Genomic DNA, 23,666 nt, shown 5'->3' with positions numbered 1-23,666 from the left:
AAAAAAAAAAAAAAAAAAAAAAAAAAAAAAAGAGAGAGAGAGAGAAAAGAAAAAAAAGAAAAGAAAAAAAAAAGAAAAAAAAATGGCTGCAAAGGATGTCCACATAACTTTCTGTAGCTCACTTTGGAGGACAGCTACCTGTTACTGTTTTCAGCAACAGATTCAGGCTTTTAGCTAGCAGTGGAGTTCAGAACACAAGTCTTGAGGATAAGCCACGTACATTGACTCAGGAAGCAGGTTATTCTACTCATTGCCTCCCTCACAACTAGAAGAAGAAAGTTCAAACAATTTGCTAAGGGTTACCCAAAATCAGGAAGAGAAGAGAGAATTCCCACTCCCCATATTCTAATTCTGGTTCATCCCAGGAGCAGAATAGGTAGCAGGCTAACAGCATCATGTAAGATCAAGTAAACAACAAAATAACTGCTGGTGTCCATAGCAAACTTGCTAATTCCCAGCTCCTCTCCCAGTGAGTTGCATGATTACTATCACGCATTTAAGATGTGTGCAAGGATAGGAATCATCAAAAATAACAAGGATATAAAGCAAACAATTAGTTTAACATGTCGCTACTTTTAATTTTGTGAGATGGGTGGATATTATCCTTTATGAAGGGTAAACACCACTGACTGAGGGATGTCTAATGCCAGATCTGCAGCTTCTCAATACCAGACCCACTGGGAATGTAAGATTTGCCACAAAAACTTTTTATGCCTGAATCCTACCTTTTTCACAAGCCAGAATCAGTGTTTGAGGGAAAGCATACACATCCCATAGACCTCCAGTGATGTGGGAGACAGGATTATGTGGAAGTCCCTCTTCCAGTGATGTGGGAGACAGGATTATGTGGAAGTCCCTCCTAACCGCTGCCTGTGATGGACAGTTGAGGTTGCCATAGCTCTAGATCAACACACGAAAATTCTAGTTCTTCTCCGGAACTAGCAGCAGTAACTGTCTCATTGTGAGATCCTAATAGAGAACAGCCCAGTAGGTGACCTGCTTTTTGGTCAGTTTGTATGTAAATCACGTCAGTCTTGAACGGGAAAATCTGTGAACTGGTCTGCGGATAAGTTTGGCAAAGCAGCATTAGCCATGACGATGTATTCTAAAGCCATTTTTAAGTCATGATAACATACACAGCTCCTGGATATGTTCCAATCTTCATTTGCTTCTAAACAGTAATAGTAAAAAAAGGTGACATGGACCAAGAGATTGTGAGGTCCCCCTGAAGAAATGTTATATATCTGTAGCACCTTTACTATACCATATTACCATACAGTAAAGAGAAACAGGGGGAAATGGAGTCACCTAGAGCAACATTTGCTTCAGACCAGAGCTTCCTGAAAAGGCTAGCACCTGCCCATTCAGGACAGTCCAGTAAGAATAAAAAGATTAAACCTGAGTAGCTGTTAACTTTTTAAAAAGAAAAATATATTCTTGGTTTCAGTTACCTTAAGTAACAGGTAGCATACTAGCACATACTAGAATTGTGCATGTGTGCTAGTCCCAGGGAGTTTAGAGTCTACCTTTCCTGCCAGTACACATGCAAGTTACTAAATATATATTAAGAATATATCTTTTTCCCCTGTGACTATAGTGTGGACAGTCTCAGCTGTAGGAACAAGCCTCAATAGAGGATCTTTGCAGTTCCTGAACAGTTGGGACCACTTTCTCCTGTCAGCACATTTGGCTGGGAACTTGGGGGAAAATAAAAATAAGCATATGTGACCTGTCTGACTCCCAGAAACTTAGAAATTGATAGTTCAGATTCCATACACCCTTTAGAAACAAAACCAAGTGTGCCACTGATGACAACATCCATAGTACAGTATGACATACATTTGATCTAGTTATGGTTTTGCTCCATGGAAAAGCTTAAGACATTCCACCTAAAGGCTAAGGGGGGGTTGGAAGTATACTTACCCAAATTAAAGTGTGGAACTGAACAAAGCCTGCTACACAACTTTCAAACCACAATAAACCCTGATGGAAGCTGCCTTTGTTGTCAAGAGCTAAAATTAACCAAACGACAAGCCATACTGCAGTGATGGCTTTGTATTTGGCAGGTGTTATCCAACAGGGAACTTCTGTACACAAGACATCAGTACATTTCAGCCCCAAGATTTTAACATTATCTGTTTTCCAGTGTAATATTTTGATGACTTTCCCCTTGTTTCCCAATCACTATGTTGGAAAAGATAGAGAAGCCAGCTCTGGAGAGATCTGTCCCAGATTTTACAGGGGTTCAAGTGCTTGCTGAACAAAGTCTCCAGTTTGAATCCCAACACTCAGCCAATTCTCAAGCAATGGTAAGGCGGATCTGCTTTGGATTCCCTGCTGTGCCAGTGATCTAATCTGTGCTATATCAGGATACCAAAGGGTATTTGGGCTCTCAAGTCCCTTGCATAAGAGGCAATCGTGTCTGAATTTCTGGTAACCTGTGTGATGGCCTTGTATCATCATAGAATACGTTACGGGAGGTGCACAGACTTTCCCTACTTTATAAAGACATCCAAGGACACTCATTAACAACTGCAAAGCTAATTCTAAAAAACATAAATCACCTCTGCCTAATTCCTCAGTGCTAGTGGCCTGATTTTAATATACTGACAGGCACAGGAAAAATAGCACTGAAATATCATCTTTGCCAACATGTAATTTTGTTCCTAAGTAGCTTAAATCGCTTCACACTAGGTCTTCAGCCACTGCTTACACTTCTCAAACACACTTGTAGCTGTTACATTCCAAAGCAGATGAGACATGAGATTTTGTTCAACTAGTCCTGCAGAAAAAATCTAAATGATCTAAAAAACAACCTAAAATTTCAAAGCAATTAAGAGTGAGATGGTTTCATGATATATCAAAGTCACTGAAAGAGTCTCCAAAATAGTTCAGGCATCTTGCCTACAGGAGGGGACCTTTTCCTAAGAATTTCTAAACCAGGTTAGAAGCAATAGTTACAGCTAGTTACAGCAATAGCAGCCCAAACTTAGGTAAGCTACAGATATTTTTAACATCTTATTGATAATCAGAGCAAAGCTGGATTACTTATATTTTACTTGGGTAGGATGATGATAGCAATAATATAGACAAGACTTAAGATCTCCAAAAGAAGAAACTGCTTAATAATGTGCAAGAGAAAAGCAAGCTAGGTTTAGGAGAGGGAACATGTTCTAGTTTTACAATAATTAAAAGTCATGCAACCCCTCTTTAGCTGGATAAGTGAATTATGTTTCACAAGGGATCACAAGGACATCAGCTTTGATTCAAGTTGTTCACATTTCTCTAGCTCCAAAATTTAGTATTCACTTCCAGTTTAACTCAGTCCCAAACCTCAAGAGCCCTTTGAGGTGCACAGTGCATGCAGGAAGATGTTGGCATTAATCTCTCAAGGTCAGGGAGAGATTGCAACCCCCGACCTGCGCTCACAGATGGCACTAGGAACCTCGTAGAAAAGCGAGGGGGGAAAGGGTTTTCTTTAGAATTAGCTTGACATAGGCATGGCTGGGAAAGAGAGAGGAACAGAGGAAGGATTTAGTGCAAAAAAGTGCTGAATTAAGAGTACACTCCAAAGGTGAGAATTGGTTTCTTGCATTGCAGGCCCATGCAGATCACTTTGCACGGCTGCATTTTGCTTGGAAGTGGCTCAGCTGAGCTCAGAGGTTGCCATGTGCCAAGTGTCACATGCTAACCTCACGCAAGGAGATAATTTTAAACAGTTGAGGCAGGAAGAACATCACTGATCTGAAAAGAATTGGTGTTCTCTCACATAGACAGCCTAGGAGGACACTAGAAGCCATGAGAGCACCTCTGCTGGCAAGGATTTTTCATGTTTTTAAATGTGTATCCATTAAACACCAGAGATAGTTGCTCTAAGTGTGTTGCTGAGTATGGGTGTGCTGCAGCTGCTCCCCTGCAGTCTGACATGCCAGGGAACGTCCCAGCAGGACAGAGGATACAGATGCATCCTGGCCACCAGGCACCACCTGGCCTAAGATATCCACTGGACTTACCCAAAAAGAGGTAACAGGAGGATCAGTGAGAAAGTGAGCAGGCCGTACTGCGGCAGGAAGGAAGCAGCAGTCTATGAGAGGGGTTTTGCAGAAGCGTGGCAGAGGGAACGACTGGTCCCCTCTGTAGAGCTGCCACTGGGATCCACAAGTGAGTAGGGAGACTGAGTAGTGCCTCCCCCAAGGAGACTTCTCCTCTCCCATTGGAGACAGCTGCCCTAGAGCAAAAGGCATCAGTCTGCCTAACAGGGCCTGATATGCTAGAAGGTAGCGCTGCAGAAATTCAACTTACACCTCAGTGTTATCACCGCAGAGGCTCTGCCCCACAGCTAACCCTCCTCATGCAGTACACCTCCTTCCCCAGGCACTGCTCCCCACCCCACATCCCTCCCTACCAACTCTGTTTTCTTGGCATTTTCTCCCTTCCTTAGCATAAAACTTGCTTACCTAACCCAAGCACTTTTCTTCCTTTAGTCTGGCTCCTGTTCTCTGAGGAGCCATTTCCTCCTGTCTGTTGTTGATTTTTATTGTTTCTTCTCTGCACCTGCATCTGTCATGATCTTTACTTCCAGTGAACGGGCAATCACATGAGTTGCTTGTATTTTTCAAGGAACCTGTTTAGCAAGGATCCTGCAAAACAATAGTTTCTCTTGTCCTGGGAAGGCTGCAAACCCCATAACACAGGGGCAGATTGCTGACCCCAGCAGAAAACACTACCAGTATTAGCAGTTTAAAAAACAAACAAGAAGCAAAAACCACCAAATCTCCAAATATCCTTTGCTGTCACTGGAAGAAAAGCACTTGTCTGGCCAGCCTGCTAGATTAAAAACTACATTCTGTCCCTTTATTGGAATGCTAATGAATTTTGTAACTAATGAGTTGGTGGAAAACTCCCTAGACAGGAGATTTGAAGCCTAGATGCTCTGCACCACCTTCCCCAGGGGGGCAACAGGTAGGTTGCCCCCTCAGCCATATGCTCTTGCTTGCCTGTGCCACTGGTTGAGGACATGTTTCAGACCAAGAAGATCTTTTCAGCAGAATCACCCCTCCTGAGTGACCTCGCACGAGTCACCCTCCCAGCCCTCCCGGCGCCCACATACATGAAGCTTTCGTTCTCGCTCCATGTCAGTGAGCAGCAAGGATCGGCTGCTCTTGGAGGAACACGGAACCAAGTGTGATAATGCAGCTGGCAGGGCAGTGGCCTAGCTGGGCAGGGTCCAGGGATGGAAGCCAGTGTCAGTCAAGTGTCCAGATCATCAGGCAAGTTCATAGCGACAAGGCAGGTCTGAGGTCAAGCCAGGAAGCCAGCTGCAGGTTAGGGTCAGGTCCAGTGATGGCAACCAGGGTAAGACACAGTCCATCCAGGCATGCCCATGGTCAAATCAACAAGTCAGTCCATGGGTCAGATCCACAGGGTCCATGGCCAGTCATAGGTATGGCTGTGACAAAGCTGGAGAAAAGTGCACTTACAACACAGCTCAAGCAGCAACTGAAGGCCCAAGGCTGAACTTAAATGAAGCCCCTGATCCCACAGACAGATAGCATGGTTAGAGGCCCTGTGTGAGGCTGGTTAGGGTAATCAAGGCCAATTAGTGCATTCATCCCTGCAATCACTATAGCCACAACATTTGGCCAGCACCAGAGCCAGTCACCAAAAGTGATGCCTACAGAATCCCATGTCATTTAAATACAAATGCTTCTACCAGTCATGGCAGCCCGAGCACTTTTGACCCTCAGGATGTGAGGCACATGGGCTTCCAAGGCAGTTAGGTATGGCTGGGATCTGAATTACCACAGGAAGGGAGAAGAGTCGGTGTGCCAACTTTGAGCCTCAGCTATAGCGCACTCCTCCAAGCCACATAAAAGGGGTTTCAGATAACTGGGGATCAGCCCTCTAACTTAACCCCTCCTCTGCCTCTCTGCACTTGCCCAGAGATTACAGATGGATTTCACCACTGTTCCGCTTAGGTGCAAACTCTACAGTATTCACAAAAAAGCACTCCCTATACTCCCCCCTCAGAAATAAAAGGGATGAGGTTCAGTATTACAGAGCAGCCTGTGTCTAAAGCGTCAAAAGGAAGATATAAGGATAGCCAGGAACTGCTTTACCTCCCCACATCCTGGTGAGCCTTGGGGCAAAAGACAGGGTCTGCTAGGACAATGCAGCACCTCAACAAGCCATTGGTACAGCAGCACCAAGACAAAGATAAACAAAGATTAAGTGATTATATGTTCAGATAAAGAAGCTGCAAAGTTGAGTAAGCAATTGGGTATTTCTGCTCAACACTAAGTGTAGGGCTTTTGTTAGAGACAAACAATCCAAACCCAACAACACAACAGTGGCAGTTGTTCATATCGGCAGGGAAGTTAAACAACCTCCCCTAAGGGATACTGCAAAAGCAGAACATGTGGGATAAGAGCCACATTCATATTAAAGAGGCTGGAAATTGGCCAAGGCACAGTGATGGCACCCCTGCCCCCCAACACACGCACCCCTCATGATTCAGAAGTTCAGCGTTTCAGGAGCATCATGGAATGTTCCTTTTTGGGTGATACTTAACTCAATCTTCAAACTCCGGCCAAGAACACACTTCACAATAATTGGAGATGTTCAATAATCAAAACCAGAAAAAGCTTTCCATTCTGTTGCTGTGTTTTAACCCTGCCATGGTACTCACTGACCCTGTGTCAGAACATACAAGCTTACATTCAGAAAGATTTAATGAAAAGCATTCAACAGCTAGAGATCCTGCTGCCAGCGGAGGAGGGGAAGAGAGAGAAAGGGCGGAAAAATATATCAAATGGCTTATAAAAAAAGAAGCATGTGCACTTCCCAGGAGAGAATACAGAGCCTTTTAAGCCATCCTATCTGGGGGAGCTTCCCCTAACTCTGACACTTCCTTGAAGGCAAAAGATAAACAGATCATGGGGCCAGTACAAGGGCTATGCTGTGCAGCTGCACAGGTCTCTTGGAAGGTCTGTTTTGTATTGTCTTGGCTTGTTCTTCAAGCTCAGAGAGAAGGTTAAGCTGAAGTCACCTCCTTCCCTGTATATGCAGAACTGGCTGCAAAAGCATAGTCCAGCCACTGCAAAGGGAGAAGTAGGCTCTGACAGCTACAAAATTAATGAAATTTGTCTTCTAAAAGTTAAAAATAAAGGAAAAGGAACTTTGCTTTCAGAAAAGCAGTTGTGGGAATATGCATTTTTCTGACATAAAGTCCATGTAGGCATCACATAAAGCCATCCTTCAAAAACCACTTTGAGGAGTTACTGGGCCTGTTGATATCAATACTCAGAAACGAAGGAGCCTGGCTTTCCAGTCTGAGAAAGAACAATGTGCAGCACTGCTCTTTTGGGCTGGTTATGCTCAAGAGCTAACTAAGCAAATGAGATACACCAAAACCTTCCAGCTCAGAGCTTCTTCTTCGCCACCAGTTCCTACCCAGGCTCATTCTAGGTTGTACAGACTCTTGCTAGCTCTCCCAACCATATATCAGTTCATATCCATATGAAGCTTTCCAAGAAAATACAGCTTGCCAAATGCTTCATTTTCAAAGTCCCACTGTTGTGTAGTGCCTCCACCTAGACTTCTCCTTCCTTTTCTGTCCCCCACTGTGTATGCTGTCTTATTTCAGCCCAAAAGCCATCACATCCCAGGAGACCTTTCCCTGTGCTGAGTCCTTCTCATTTACTTCTTATGTAGTCAAGAAGGGAGTTAAGGAAATAATCACTGAGACTGTAGACAATTTAGAAATAGCCTGGAAACTATTTCTAAGGAGATCACTTGCCCTTGGGATGCTCTAGAAAGCATCAGTTGTGTTGTTGCTTCTTTCTGGAGACTAAAAAGCTTTAACAAATTCACTGTACCTCTCCAGGATTAACTGTCTCAGAACTCCTAGATCATCCCTGTGTCAGTTGTGAGAACGTAAGAACGGCCATATGGGTCCAGAAAAAGGGTCCACCTCACCCAGTACTGCCTCCAACAGCCACTATAAATTGGCACTTAGGAAAGAGTAAGAATAGGCCAAGAATATATGGCCTATTCTTCCCTCCTCAAACTCAAAGTATTGCCAGTCTTCAGTTCTTTTCAGCTGAAGAGATTTCCTGAGCCTGATATTGTTCATGTATTTAGTAATCCCCAATGGATCTCTCTTCCAAATACTCAATCTTGTCTTCCTCTGAATGCAAGTAATCATTTTACTCTCTCATAACATCCTTTGTCAAGTTCTCTAGGTCCATTACTTGGAACATAAAGATCCACCTCCTTTCATTTGTTTGAAACCTGACTCCTCCTACCCTCATTTGGTAGTCCTTAGTTCTTCAATGGAAAAAGACAGGAACAGTCAGTCCTCATCCACGCTCTTCAGATGACTGAAGTTTTTGTAGATTCCCTAGAAATCTTCTCTTTTCCAGGCTGAAGAATCCTAGACTGCTTCATTGCTCCTTTTATGGATGCTTCCAAGTCTGGACTCAGAAGCTCACCTCCAGCCGCATGGAATCTAAAGGTCACTTGCCAATCCTAGGCCTAAATTCACCACTGGGATGGGGAAGCACGTTATCCCATTGGTGCTCTCTCATTTAGCCCTGTTTCTTCAGAAATGAATTTGACTTGTGCTTTCACAATGGTCTTATAGCAAGGAGAGAAAGAAAACATAGACAGAAGTTCCTCTTCTACACTCACTTTTCCTCCCTTTGAAACTAAAGAAAGTAAAACTAACACTCTTTTAAAAGCACAAAGGTCTCCTTCCCAGAAGAGCAAAACCAAAGATCCTGACTCAGACATGGGGCTATAACTTCCTCCTCCTGTGACTCAAACCTTTGACCTCCAATATTTCTCCATTTCTCTGTAAGCATGCCATAGGTCTAGCTGATCTCATGGTCTGTTACATTGATCTCAGAGATCTTTAACACTTTTCAAATACAGTTTGGTTGAGTCAATTGCACGCACAAACTGCACCTAGGAAACTGAAAGTTTGACCTTGCAATCTTAACTTTCTTTTAAGCAGAAGAGACATAGGAGAAGGGAGGAGATGGCAGGGCAGTGGCTGGGTGGAAGAAAACAGGTAGTGTCTTTACAGAACGCAGCCTGGCAGGAACATCTGTCAGAAGCTCCCTAGGAACCCACAGTCTTCAAGCCCCTCACCATTTTAGGCCAGACTAGGAAGGTTTCCCAGCTAATGTGTGTTACTAGAAGATTCTTCTCCTACATCTGTGCATACAGTTCAGTGGAAATTTATTCTATCATCCCTTGGTTAGCCTGGAGCAATTCACTGGAAACTGAGAGAATCAACATGCCCATAGCATTAGCAAGTGCTGAAATTAGCTTACGACACTAAAATCAACCTCTACGTCAGCCAGAGGAAATAAATAGTTGTTTTTTTTCTTTTTTCTAATTTACTAAGTCCAACATAGGTAATAGGATTACAGAGCCACATAAAATCAAATTTGAAAAAATGACCAATTAGGATCTAGATTAATTTTGAAGGTTTCTCACACTCTGTAAGTATCCAACAAACAGAAACTCGATCAAGAAATCAGTTTTGATACAATCCTCCACAGCAACGCTGTGTTTGCAACATAAGATGCCTCAGGAGGCTCAGGCTTCCTTTCATGGCCTGGAGTCATTCAGTGATCACAAAGATTCAAAACTGTGTTCTCCCTACCACTGATTTCCTAATTTTCAAGTAAAATTCAGAAAGAGTTTGGACATTCCAGGCACTAGACCACTCTCTACCCTATCTCCTTCAGAAACCTCAATATCCCTTGCACGGTAATCACTGGCCTAGACAATAAAGGCAGCAAGGTTAAGACTATCCAAGGCCTTGGTTAAGCTCCTGGTTTATCTCTGGCTGTAATCAGCCTCTCCCACCCAGTAAAACGGCACTCAATGGGTGCCTCTTGCAGCAACAGACAGTTTAGAGAGCCCACAGTTCTCACATGCCCAAACTCATCGTGAGACACAAAATTAAAAAAGCAGCACAGAAGCAGGAATGAAGAGCAGGAGCTGCTCATGACAGAACCGCTACCAAAAGAAACTCTTGGAAGCCCACGACCTTAGCATAAAGCTTTTTCATATGCTGACCTCTCTGTCCCACATCTGGATATAAACTAGCCACTCCACATTATACAAACATATTAAGGCATTTAATGAATGCAGCTCATGAGCAGTTTTTGATTGAATAAGACATGCCCACTAGACCACAGTAACCTGCTAGGAAAACAGGGTTGAGGAGGTGGAGAGAGGGATTGTCACAGGACAGCCATATCTATATGCCAAGTGCCTTTAAAATGACTATTAGAGTTCTAGACTTTAAGGGGGCAGCAGGAATGTATGTGATCATTTAGATTGGTCTCTTGCATAAAAATGTTCTTGAATTTCATCTGATGTACCAAACCCAAGTCTTTTGGCTGAGTTAGCAAGATACACTTTCTCCAGAGGCTTGAAGTGACAGAAAAAATACAATATCCTTAGTAATTGGTGCCAATATTTAAATAGTCACTTTTAAAATCATGCACCTTATTTCTAGCTTAGGTTTATCTAACTTGAATTTCTAGCTGCTAGCTCACATTATGGTCTCATCTGTTTCTTATCCATACACAGGCATCACTTTATCCAAGGAAATTCAGCCATGCATTTGCAGGCTGACAGCAAACGACACCTAACAGTTTGGGCCAGGAAGAAAAGGATACTAGTCCTGCTGGATGTATAAAGGTGCAGCAGAATAAGACAACCAAGACTAAAAATAACATCTGCTTTGTAATTAAGGTTTGCTAACAGCAACAAAGCCTTGGCTCAGGACAAATGACATCCCTCCAGCATCCTGCTCCCAGGGCACTCCAAAATGGTGGCCTGAAGCAGGCAGCTAGCAAGGCTGGCAGCAGTTGCTTGCTTGTGACATTGCTCTTTAATTACTGCAATAAAAGATCAAAGTTATGAACAAAAAGGGGAGTGCAGTAAAAGCTAGTAAGCATCACTGAAGACTCAGAGAAAGAACTGTGCAGCCCTTCTCGAAGAAGAGATGGTAGAGGGCAAACATCCTCTACCTCTTCTGCATTACATGATCATACTGCCATCCATGACCTTGAACTTGCTGCTCTGCATTTGAGAAGCAAAGAGATTTACCCATCCCAAAAAGACCCAGGCAAAACTCAACCAGTGAGAGATTCCTCTAGCTGAAAGGTCTCTTACCCCATGATATAGGATTTCTGGTGATGGGTGCAGGGCACAACAGAGTCAGCTGGGACCAAATTGTAAACTGAGAATTATGAGAATGTAAGCAAGAGTCCCAAGACCCTGAAAGGGTGTAAAGATGCAAAAAAAAGAAAAAGAAAAAAAAAAACAAATCTAAGAACTGCGGTCCCACAGTCAGTCTCCACTTCAGGACAGCAGTGCCTCATTTGCAACAGCAGTTTCATGAACAGACTGTCACTCCACACAGCAATGACACTATGGAGGACCAGGTGCTGCCAACCAGCACCGACTGGTGTTTTTCTCAACATACTGGGCTGTAAACTGTCAGAGCTGCTTTCTGCCTGGTTCAGACATTCCTTCTATGAGTGCATGAGCATCTGGGAGAGGCCAGAGCAAATAGCCTCAGACAGGACCAGCTCAGAAGCCATCTGCAGTTCCACATCAACACCCTGAAGCAGCAGCTCCCTAGAAGACTCTCTGACACTGGTAAAGGACTACTACGAGCTGAAAAAAAAAAAAACAGCTGCCAATCTTTCCTCTCCCAGTCACAGCCTCAACACAAGCCACATCAGCAAGGTGAGTCTTGGCAAAGAGGGTATGTCTAGATATTGAGAATAGGAATTTCCCTGCTCCAGGTCAGGCTGCTGGGATGGGACAGAACTAACAGCAAAGGGGAACCATCGTTCTCTCCCTCCACAGCCCAAAGTGTGCAGCTTGTTCCGTGATGTCTGAGTTGAAACATGTAATAGTGCAGCAGCAGGTTGGCCAATGCCTGTGGTTTGTGGAGGACACGATCCATATGGTCAGTATACTGGCACAGGGCTAGCACGGGCGGCAGCCCTGGGCTTCCTGCAGACCAAGCAAAACCTAAGCCAGAATCAGTGTCTCATCATAGTCAGACAAATACCCGGAAAAGCAAATTCTACAGTACTCTTCAACAAAGTGCCTCAGCACAACACCTTCTCACAAAGCATGTTGCAGAGCTGCCTGTTATGTCCTCTACAGATCAGGAGTATTTTCAAGTGATGGATATTTCTCTGTAAGGTTTCACAGGTTGTTTGCAATAATTTTAACAAATCTGTTTCCCAGATGATCTCCAGAGGTCCTTTCCAACCTTATCGATTCTATGATTCTATTGTCACCTCTGGAGGACCTTGCTCCATCAGCTAGATGGAGCAAGTCTCTCTCCTTTCCCATGCCAATTAGTCTCTCCCAAACAACTCTGCTTCCTTTTAACTCCAAGTACTTCTCAATATAGAACAAGTTCCAGACAAGACTGGGACTTGGAGACCTGAGACCTCCTTGGAGCCAGCACAGAGCCAGTCCTCCAGGTAGACTGAGCCTCACAGCCTAGGAAAATTCTTGCATTCTACTGTGCCTGGGGCATGCATACACATATTTTCCAGATCCAGCTGTAAAAGGAAGGGATCTCAGCTGACAAAGCAAACCTGCTCCAGTTGGGGCCTGGAATTAGCAGGCACAGGAAAACCTAGGCAGGAACATGATCCCGAAACCCCAGTACTGATTTGGCTCACGTGTTCCCATTTTCATGCCTGGAGACTTTTCTTCCCCTCTCACCCACATGCGCTCCTCTCCGCAATGCATCACTGAGTAACATACACCAACTTACCTAAATAAGCATTCTGTGTTTCCTAGCCTACCAGGATGGAAAACCTGTCTGCCCAAGTTCTTGCAGGAAGCATGATGAGGTGCTAAGAAAATAATTCTGCCTACAAACTCTTTGGGCTGAAACAGCTGTTTTTGTAGCTGAATGGCTTTTTTGGCTGGCATTCAGCTCTCCCCACAAGTCCTCTCTGCAAGACACTCCATTTACTTCCCGTTCCCTGCAAGTCCCTACAGGACAGCAAAAAGACTAGAATTAAACATATATGAAACAGCCAGGCCAAGACACACAGTCTGAATTCCCAGACAAAGTACAAGACAAATATAACCATGACAGAGGAACAAACATGATATGGTCTAAAGTGAGCCCTCTGTAAATGTGATTTGAACAGCAGGCTACACCTCTCTAGCTTGACGGATTCCTTAAAAGTGAGGTCTGCAACACAACAGATCTCAGTAAGAGAGACAAAAGACTTTAAGAATTCAGAAAGAGGCTTCAGAGATCCAACATCCGCTTGAATGACATCAGTCAATAACGTGTAAGAATTGTTACCTTCAAATGGTGGTAGTTAAACCAATGTAAAATGAACAGATTCTCTGAGTCCTAACTCAGCTCATCTCACAGCTGAAGCTATGGGGCTTTCTTCTCGGTTAAGAAGGGAGGAAATAAAAGACCCATCTGACCTGTCCACTTCCTGTATGCCTGAGAGGGACACCCAGTGGCCTCTAATGCCACCAGAGCACCTGCTGTGCTGGGGTGACACTATCAGGGTGCATCCAACTACTACACACTAGAGGTGATCTGACAATAGTCTGAAGTAGGAATAAAGAAGTGAAGCAATATTGCCCACACATGCTGGATGGCTAGTGTTATATTCTTAGTTTTCCAAAAAACAGTTCTCTGGGGTCTCTGCCCAACACTCCAACCACAGTTTCTTCCCTTTCATAAAACTGACAAATCCAAAGGCAGCCTTGTACTCATGAAGGATTTAAAACAATGCCTATCAGTAAAAGTGTAAAAATCTTCAATATTTAAGTAGACTGTGGTCTTCACAGAGTCCCCCTCTGCTCAGGAGGAGCCTGGGACATCAGCTATCATGCAGCCACTCCGTCTTCTCATCAGCTCATGGGAAATCCCACTGAAGCCTCTTATACTGTCAGCCCAGCAGGAAGCACCAGTCTCACAGGAAAGCCTGTTCTAGTGAGGTTTCCAAGACAATTCTGGCCAGCACCTAAAAAAATGTGGCTATGTGGGAATCTTTTTCTGAAATGTGCAAGGAAAACAAAAAGGAGAGGGACTGGAAGAGGGAGAGAGAGAGAGAGAGAAGTTTTCAACTACTGAGTAAAACATTGGAAAATTTGCTTCTCTCCTTAAAATGTTGCATTTCTTTATTTCTTTTGGTAGTTGGGGAAAAAATAGCCTCCCTCTCCTTCACACATACATATTTCCCCACTACTGATGTGGCAGGGCTTGCAAAAGCTGAAAAGGAAAATAATTTTTGTCATCAAAATCATGATTTTTAACAAAGTATTTTTACAATTTTTCATGAATAGAGAATAGCAAAGCAACCAACTTCACTTTACTCAAAGCTGACACTTCTTCAGGAAACAACCATCAGTGCCACTAGGACATTTTGTGTCATGTGGCAGGGAGGTGAAGTGTAGACAGCATCTTAACTGACTATTCAAATGCTTTGCTGAACTGGTGTCTAAGCGAGGAAATGCTAAAGGAAGCCTGGAGCCAGAGCATTTCCCATGAGACAGTGAATCAAGACCTTCCTCTCTCCTGTGACTCAGTGTCACAGGAGGCAAAACCCAGAGAATTTCTGGCTAACTAAAGCCACAGCACTGGCCTTGCAAGCAGACTGGCTCCTCCGGATGTGTGCATGGAGCCAGAAGGGAAGCAGGACGGGAGGCCTGCTGGGGAGGCCCCGTGTTGCAGCTGCATCTCTTCCAAAGTCTAGACAGCACCAGTCATATTGGGAAGATGTCAGAGAGTAGCAGTCACCTCTGGCCTGTGTTTCACACACACGGAGCAGAAGAGGACAAGAAAGAACAAATCAAAGGACTCCAAGCAAAGAAAGAACTAAGGGCTGGGATAAGAAACAAATTCTGGGTTGGACGGACCACATGAAGCACACACGCAAAACATGCAACTACCTGCTGCACAAAAGGCAGCAGGATCATCTCTGCTCATACAACACACAGATCCCTTGAGGAGATGCTGCCCTTCTGCCAGTCCAGCCTCTTTCAGAAGCTTTCTTTCATGCCCACATCTCAGCTCTCCTTAGCCTCATTACTCCAGTTCTTTCCATCCAGGTCTCTTATTTCTCAAAATGCAGAGGAGCAAAATAGCTCCTGTGCTTCAGAGAAGCCTACGCTCCTCTCTAGTGACTAAAACACCCCAAACCAATGAGAAACTTTGGCTGCATGAAAGGGATGCAAGAAAGACAAAAGACAAGACAGAAAAAAGAGCAGCCAGCTTCTAAAGCCAGCCAAATGTTAGAAAGTAAATTTACTACATTTGCACACAACACAAAGCCTCCGGTTCAGTGTGACCACATCAGAGCATGCAAGGATGACTAAAGGTTTCTGCATGGGTTTGTGGCCCACACCCATTCAGCAAGGATACCCCCAGCTAAGGGAATGTGTCTTCTTCTCGCTCTCTTATTCGGAGCTCTGGTTTGGAAGCTCAAACCCAGAATACTAAGAGCAGCTTTTTCCAAATACTTCTAAGACGGTTGTTCACACACTCACAATATTCCCAGTGCATTTGTCACTGCCAATGACCGTAGCAAAAATTGCTTGGCTAAGCAGAGGTGAAGGAATGGTGTGAAGATAAGTGGTTTACATGCTGTCTTAAAACCAACCCCACCATTGTGTAGCGTGGCTGGGAGATGTACAGCCATCTTCTTCCTAAAAGCTCAAGGGATGGAGACCCCACAACCTCCCCAGACAGTCTACCCATCAGGTCCTGTTCCTTACGTACTTCACAAAGTCTCCCACTACAAAGTTTCACTCAGCAAATAGTATTAGCCACAACAGCATGCCAGATAGCTGGGAGATGTGATGATACATCAGAAAGAAAAAGATGCGTGCAAGGAAACCATACGATTTCAATCCACCTCATGCAGTTAGCCTGAAGAAAAGGAGGTGAGACCCTAGCCCTGCTGAAAACTGTGGGTGTCTGGTACCCGTTTTACGAGGAGCCTCAGGGACTGCGCACAGGAGGTGCTGCAAGCTCATCCTCAGGATGGAGGGAGTAGAAGCTGGATTAAAAAATACAGGCTGAAACCCACTCTTTGCCCCTGAAGGAAAAGAAATTCATGAAGGACTGTAAAATATTAAGTCTTCATCAATTTTCACTGCAGGCCAGCTCCTACAAGCAACCCTCACAACACACACTGGACACTACTTGCTTTTCTCTCTTCCACTTCAGGAGCTCCCCGTCTCCACCCACCTGCTTGTGTGCTTTCATGCAGACAGTTTCAGCAATGGCCAAAGGTGTCGTATGGATTGCGCTGGGAAGTATGGTGTCCACTTTTTCACTCACCAGCAAGGGCTGCAGTAAACTGCAGAAACCTGGGGATTCCAGGAACCCACCTGTGAAGGGAAGGAGAGGCACAAGAAGTGAGTACACCAGAGCAGCTGACTTAATCTAACTGCTTCTTACTGTCAGAAGGTCCGGTCTTGACTCCACCCTTTATCTATACATGCTTCTGGAACTAGTGATGCTTCAGTGAACCAATTCAGTTCACTGAACTGGCAGAAAACTAACAAAAAAAACCCAAAACAAAACAAAAAAAGCACTGTGACAGTCATGCGTTCAGCTCCCTCCTCTGACCGCATCAACACTCTCAGGACCATCCTTTCACCCCATAACACTGGAAGCATCTGTGACCCATCACTTTCTCTGTTATCCTGGCCCTGTGGCAGGCCCTCCTTCATGTCACACATAGTGCTTCTCTGGGAGCATGCGAGATCATTACAATGATGGGCCAGAACAAAATCTTTTGAGCTGAAGGGGCATCAGATGCTTATTCTCTTGAGGAATTCCTCCTGTGCACTCTAGACTGACCTTATTGGGCCCATTTGCCTCTAGTCACTGGCCCAGCAAAAGGACACGGGAAACTCATTGTTTCTCCACATACAGCTGTTCCTCTTCCCAGCTTTCTCCTTGTCTATTTTGACATGTTTTGTTGTTTAGGACAAGGTCTATCTGTGTGTACCATAGCTGGCAGAAGTGTAAGAGAGCGCCTCTGATGGAAGGGCTTTGCACAGCAGGACAAACCACACCAGCAAAAGCCCTGCCATCCACTGGAAAGCTCCATCTGTACATTAAAGCATTCACTCTCCAGGTAAAAAATGCCACTAGCTCACTGCTAGATGAAGCCATTTTCTGCCTCCCAATGGGAATTATCAGCAAGATCAGGTGCTAGTCACGCTTCTTGCAAGGCAAAGCAGCAGCAGGTAAGGCCAGCGCACACCTCATACATGGAAGTGTCTAACACTCCCCGCTCACTCCCTGGAAACAACCAGGAGCCACCCACAGTGGGTGGAGGACAATTCGCCCTGTGAGGCAACTCAAGAAGATAACGGAGAAAACAACAACAACAAAAAAAACGTATTCATTACGTTATTCAGGCTTGAGTCCTACAAAAGATTTTTCTGGTCCGCAGCAGTATGAAACATCCTTTAGATGACAGCAGTATTTATGGTGCCCTGTGGCACCATTCAGTGTTTGGAGAGAACTGGCAGAGTGAGTCCTGCCTGCTTGCAGCCTCTCTCTTCTGCAAGGCACCTCTCACTCCTGGTTTGCTGCACTGCCAATCCTATCCACCCGTACTAGAGTGAGGTAATTTGTTTGCTTTACAGAAAACAATAAATTCACAGAGAAATGCAAGAAACTATTCAAATTCCCAAATAATTCTGGCAATAAAAAAATCTGTGAGTTAAAAAAAATTCTTGAAACAGCCGTTTTAAACCTAACATGATTTTTAAAAGATGAGATTACTTGGAGCTGAAACAATATTCAAGCTAAATCTCTTTTTCCTCAATTGCCATCCCTTAAAGAGGGATTTTCTCCTCTGTTCTGCTTTTAAGTTTGCCCACCAAACTGAATGTCTGCCCTTTTTATCCCAGCCGGGAGACTTAGGAGACCAGGAAGAACATGCCTCTGTTTTCAAAGGGCTGGGCCAGTGCTCCTTTTTAATACCTACATGCCATTTGGGAAAGGAGTCATTAGCTGCCTTCTAACCCTTACTGAGGAGGAGTCAAAACCAACTTTCCCCTGTTGAATCAGGCAGATCTTCAGGTAGCACAAACAGGCAGATCTCTGTTCATCCAGGTTCAGTAATTACACCATTTCACACCTCCCACAGCCAATTACTCTACAGGAGATCATATTTATTGGTGCAAAGGAATTCATTGCAGTCCCTTTCCAAGTGGACAAGAGTTGAGGGAATCAGAAAACCTATCAAGTTGTCTTGTGTAGTAACTGGGTTTTCCATGGATTTCTGGATCAAGGCTCTCCAGGATTGAGGATCTGCACCCTGACAGTAACTTCCCTACCTTGGGCATTCAGAACCTGTCTCCTCTTTGGGGATTTTTAGGATTTTCTAGCAAGTACTGGGCTTTTGCTGCAACTTAGTGTGAAGAACTAATAGACCTCCTTCCCTATCTGCTGCTTATTTACACACACAAAAGATGGCAGTTAATGTGTTTGAGTTCTCTTCCACTTTGCCAAATCTGGCAAAACTGAACTCTGCAGGTGAGCAGCAATCACATGGGACGCATCTCTTTGCAAAACCAAACTAAAAAGGACAGCGAGCCGATGTTTCTACTGACCCATCCACAAAGAAAACTGAACGGAGTTATGGAAAGACACAGTGAACAACAAACGATTTCCTCCCAAGAAATTACACTGGAAGATAGATGTCACATCTCTTGGCTCCAAAATTAATATTGATCCACCAGACCATAGTGTCCCAGACCTCAGGATAAAAAGCTTTTCTGGGTAGAAACAAAAGCACTGCTAAGCCCTCCTTACAGTTTCATGTTACAATGAGGAAGGCAGCTCAAGGCCCCTATCGTAGCGCAGGTCACCACGGTGTGACATCAGCCCATGACGGTACAACTCTACCAACGGTCAGGCTGGCATAAAAGCTAAGTAGGGAGGCTGAATCAAACCTGCGATGCTCCCCAAAGATATCCTAAAGCTTGATTAAAAAATAAGTGTCCTCCTTCTCTCTGTAGTTATTTTTAACGAAGGTGGACTGTATCATCCTGGAACTGAGTCAAATGAAAATGAGATTTAAAACACTTCACTCCCCCGCCGCTGCTCCTCTGGTCTGTGTCAGTCATCACTTCTCGGTTTGTAAACTCTTAGTGGGATTTGCACGGGGCCAGGCAAAGCAGGGTCCTCCATTTACTGTATATAACACACACATTCCGGTAACTGGCTGTTCTCCTGCCAATGCCTTCTGTTTTCCAACTCATTTCATTTTCTTCAGTGACCTCCTGTCAGACAAGTGGATAACCAGAGTCGTGGGCTGACTCCATGTGAATTCTGCCGCTCAGTGGCGTCAGTTAGTTCTCTGCAGAAATCCTGCCCGCGTAGGAAGCGGGAACAAAAGCTCGCCGCGTGCTGGGCCCAGTTGATTTGCTCCTGTTTCCGCTCCCTTTACACCACCGCTCAGCCTACAAAGCCCTGACTCCTTCTCCGCCTGGGGCTCTCCACCACGGCAGCCTCCCCAGCCTTTCCTGCCAGGAGCCAAGGAAACCTGCCCACACCTACGCAGGAGGCTGTGGATGTGCCTTTGTTTGGGGCAGTGACGTGTGCTTGGGGTGGAGGCCACCAATGTTTGAGCACCCTGATTCCACAAAGGAGCGTTAATAATTTCTTACAACTGCAGTAAATGAAGGGTGGCAGTTACACCCAACCTATAACATTACGCATCGCTGTTTTTCCTCTGTTACCTATTAAAAAGGGGGGTTCTTCTTTTTGCTGTGGGAAAGCAGCAAGGTCTAAATATTGTACTGTGACCTGGGCAGAAGCCACTAGTTTTAACAGGATTTCTGTCACATACATGGACCTTCTTGATGGACAGTTGGGCTTCCCCTACCCCACGCCAAGAATAAGAACTACTCTTGGGACAGCCTGGATCAAAAATCAAAGGCAGGCTCCCTCTCCCGCACGCCGTCGTGTCTGCCCTCGTAAGGCAGGGCTGCAGCAGGTAGCGAAGCTGACGTCCGGGGCGTTTGAACAAAGCAGTTCAACAGTGCCAACAGAAAAATACAACTGTGCTGCGGAAAGCAGATGCTGCTTCTTCACAAAAAATAAAATGGCTCTCATTTAGCCCAAGAAAGGTAGTTCTTGCAGAGAAATTGCTCAAGAGCCAGTCTAAAATCCTCTTATTTGTCTCAAGAGTACCCAGCTCTTCAGGTGCTCTCTGACTTGAAGAGCGCAATCACACACCAACTCCTGGCTTCTTGAAGCACCATTTAAAGGATAAAAAACAGTAGGAGACTCCCCCGCCCCTGCACCCTGTTAAAACATGAAGGTTACTTGCAACAAGAACGAATACATTGCAGCCAGAAGCCTTAATGAGTAGAAGATAATCTCGTTTTTCATATTCTGTGCAACATTAAACCCATTGTCAGAACACTCATCTGTGCCAAGACTCGCAAGCCTTAGAATGAAATTATCTCCAAAATAAAATTCACTGCCCCGGCACAGAATGAGAGCAGTGTAAAACACAAAGAGAATGATGCAAGTGGTGAAAAGTAAAAGGAGATGGTTTAGATACATCCCATCTTAATTCACAGTGTTCCTGTAGCCAGGTAAGGACATGGATTTTCCTTTTAAACAAAGGTGGGCCAGATCCTTGGCTGGAATAAATCAGCACCGTCTGCTTAAATCGATGGACTGTTGCCGATTCACAGCAGCTGAGGGTCTGGCATGTGGTTTTTCTCCTAACAGTATCACTGTAATTTAATTCAAAATTAAAATCACGTGGATTGGCTGTTTTGATAAGAATTGGTGTTCTTAAATACCAAGTACACCAAAGCTAAACTGAACTAAACTAAAGAAATACCTGTCCATTGTAAAGTGGACTCGGAGGCCAGGAAGAACCACAGGATAATTGGATGAAATCCCTTGAAGCATTCTCACTGATTAATTAGTCTCTTCATTCTGGAATGAGGCCACTGGTGGTGTGAAGGTTTCAGGGTTTAACACATTTCCTCATGCTCCTTAAGAGCTCAGTGTAATTCCTGAAGACAAAAGCACCAAGGACGAAAAGAAACAGTGAAAGGTGACTGCAACTGTGCTCCCCTTTCGCTAGCCTCTAGCAGCCCACTTAGCCAAGAGGGGCCTGTGGCCCCGCTGTGCCTGAAGTCAGTAAGTCATGCATAGCATCCAGCTACCAACTAACCACTAAAACCAGCTAAGAGAAATTAAAGGACATTCTTTTACATGGCAGCAGAAAGCACCCTGGGAACCCCTTGAGCATCGCAACGAGCAGGCAGGGGAGAGGCACACCCCATTGCAGGCACTTGTGCAACTCCATCTCCGTTCGGTCACATGGGCCCACATGAGCAGGACTACTGCAACCGCACACGCAGGCCACAGCAGGGAGTGATGGCCCTCACGCAGAGCAACCTTCTCCTCCTCGGCCACCCGTGTGCAGCTCTCCCTCCTCCTCACTCTGTCCTTCCAGCTACGACACTGCCTTACATATCAACCTTGCCAGCCTGGACATACCCAATCCTCCCTGATCCCAAAGCAATCAGGCCTCCAGCAAGTGCTCAGCCTCTCTCAGGATCAGCAAGGATGATGCTAATGCAGCGCTGAAGTGGGTGGAAGTCTTTATTATGTTTCAGGTCTGAGAAATCTCACCAGCGCGCTGAGAACCACAGAGCTCCTTTCTAATTACACAGCAGAGCAGCACATGATTCATGTCAGCAGCTCTCCGGCCCCCTCACCTCAATGCTTGCTAGGATGACACAACAAATCCGAGTGGAAGTGATTAGCAGGTTGCAACCGCAGCCGCCTGCTCCCCAGCGCTATTAACAAACAAGGCGCCATGAATGAGCAGTCAGACTGCAGTTAGAGTCCTGTTGAATCATGTTCTTCTGCATTGCAACATCGGAAGTTGCATTTTTAAACTGATCCCCTGGGTTGCACTCAGATTTCCCAATGAAGGCTGGAGGAGGATGGCAAACCCAGGCTGAGAACATTGTATATGCATTTTTCAATTCCCAGGGGAGGTTCAAAAATTAGCATTAGCTCTGGGGCTTTTTGTTTTTGTTTTTTTTCCCTTCCATCTTCTGTTTCCTTTTGGTCTGATTAACTCTAGTGACTAGCTTGCACAATTTTATCAGGTTGGGCCTGATTAATCATTCATCTTCAGCAAGCAGCAGTGAGAGAGAGCAGGCCAGCCAGGGTTTGTGCTTCAGTTAACAAGAAAACCCCAAACCAAACACATTAAAAAAAAGCAAGGAAAAAAAAAGAGAGAGAGAGAGAACAGAGGCAGGGAAAAGAGACAGCAGGCTACCAGCACTCATGGACAGCTTACTGAACTCTGATCTCAGGTAACTAGCAGTGCACTCATTTGTAAGACTGTTAGACCTCCTAAAACGCTGCTGTTATTTATAAAGCCAGATTGTAATTATTCTGCGTGGACAACTAGCTCATATATTTATAGCTACCTGTCCCATTCACCTACTTCAGGGTTTTCACCCACATGAATCTACAACGCTTGCAGGACCTGCCTTCAAACACTAAGATACCCCTCCTTTCTGAACAGGGCTGTTTAGAAGTGTCTGCCACTGCTGCAGGACTCAGCAGCATGAGTATATAAATACATACCTGAAAGCCCCACATTTCTGTTAATGCAGAAGTAATCAGATTCTAGAATTGTCTTTCGCATGGAAAGCACGAGATTTTGTAAAAAGCTGTCAGTAAATCTTAATCACAAAGGTTTGATCTAAAGATGGTTTAAAACTGTCAGCTGGCTTCAGGAGAAAAGATACGCAAGCCAGTCCAATTGATTCTGGCCGCCTGGACTCCCCGTCTCACAGCCTCCTTTAAAAAAGAAAGGGAAACAAAATCAATCCTCCTAAGTTTTAGGCTCGAGTTTCAAACAATCTGTGCATAAATAAAAGTCATAAAGCTCTGCTGCAAGCAAAGCCCTTTGGTGAAGCTAGGGACGGGAGGGAGCAAAGTCAGCTCCCTACAAATCATACAGGAAACAGGAACAGCAAGACGTTTGGCATTTCCAGTTTGTAGGTGTTCACATACAAATAGAAAAAAGTGCTTGTAGGAGCTGTGGCAAACCCCTGGCCCAATTCAAGTACAACCAGGCTCTACCAATCCCAATCACAGCTTGCTTTCACACTTCAATTTGTGTCGTGATTTGGGACGCTAGTTTACCAATGGCTGAATCAGACCTACAATCTCACACAACCATCCAAGCTGGGCTCCCTAGAGCAGCCAGACAATCATGGCAAGAAGCGTTTTGGCTCGCTGCAAGTAGCAACAACAAGAAAGTCTTGAGGGGAGTCCCCAGCAGTCCCCTCAGAGGCAGAAATTTTCACAATCTGAGGGCAGATACCATTTTTCCTGCCTAATCTCTTGGATGGATTCCCTCTTTCTGGGTTATGAATTAAAAATTGTCCAGAGAATTAATATTTGCACTTCTGGAATATATTTCAGAGAGTGATTGTTTCAATATTCAATGTAGAATAAATGCAAACCCCTTTAAAATACTAAAGAGAGAGAGAAAACGGAAAAGAGAGAGAGAAAACGGAAAAGAGAGAGAGAAAACGGAAAAGAGAGA

Source organism: Rhea americana, unplaced genomic scaffold (assembly GCF_003343005.1).
Source record: "Rhea americana isolate MKP2758 unplaced genomic scaffold, rheAme1 scaffold_19, whole genome shotgun sequence".
Lineage (NCBI taxonomy): Eukaryota > Metazoa > Chordata > Aves > Rheiformes > Rheidae > Rhea > Rhea americana.
Note: the sequence above shows the minus strand (reverse complement) of the source record.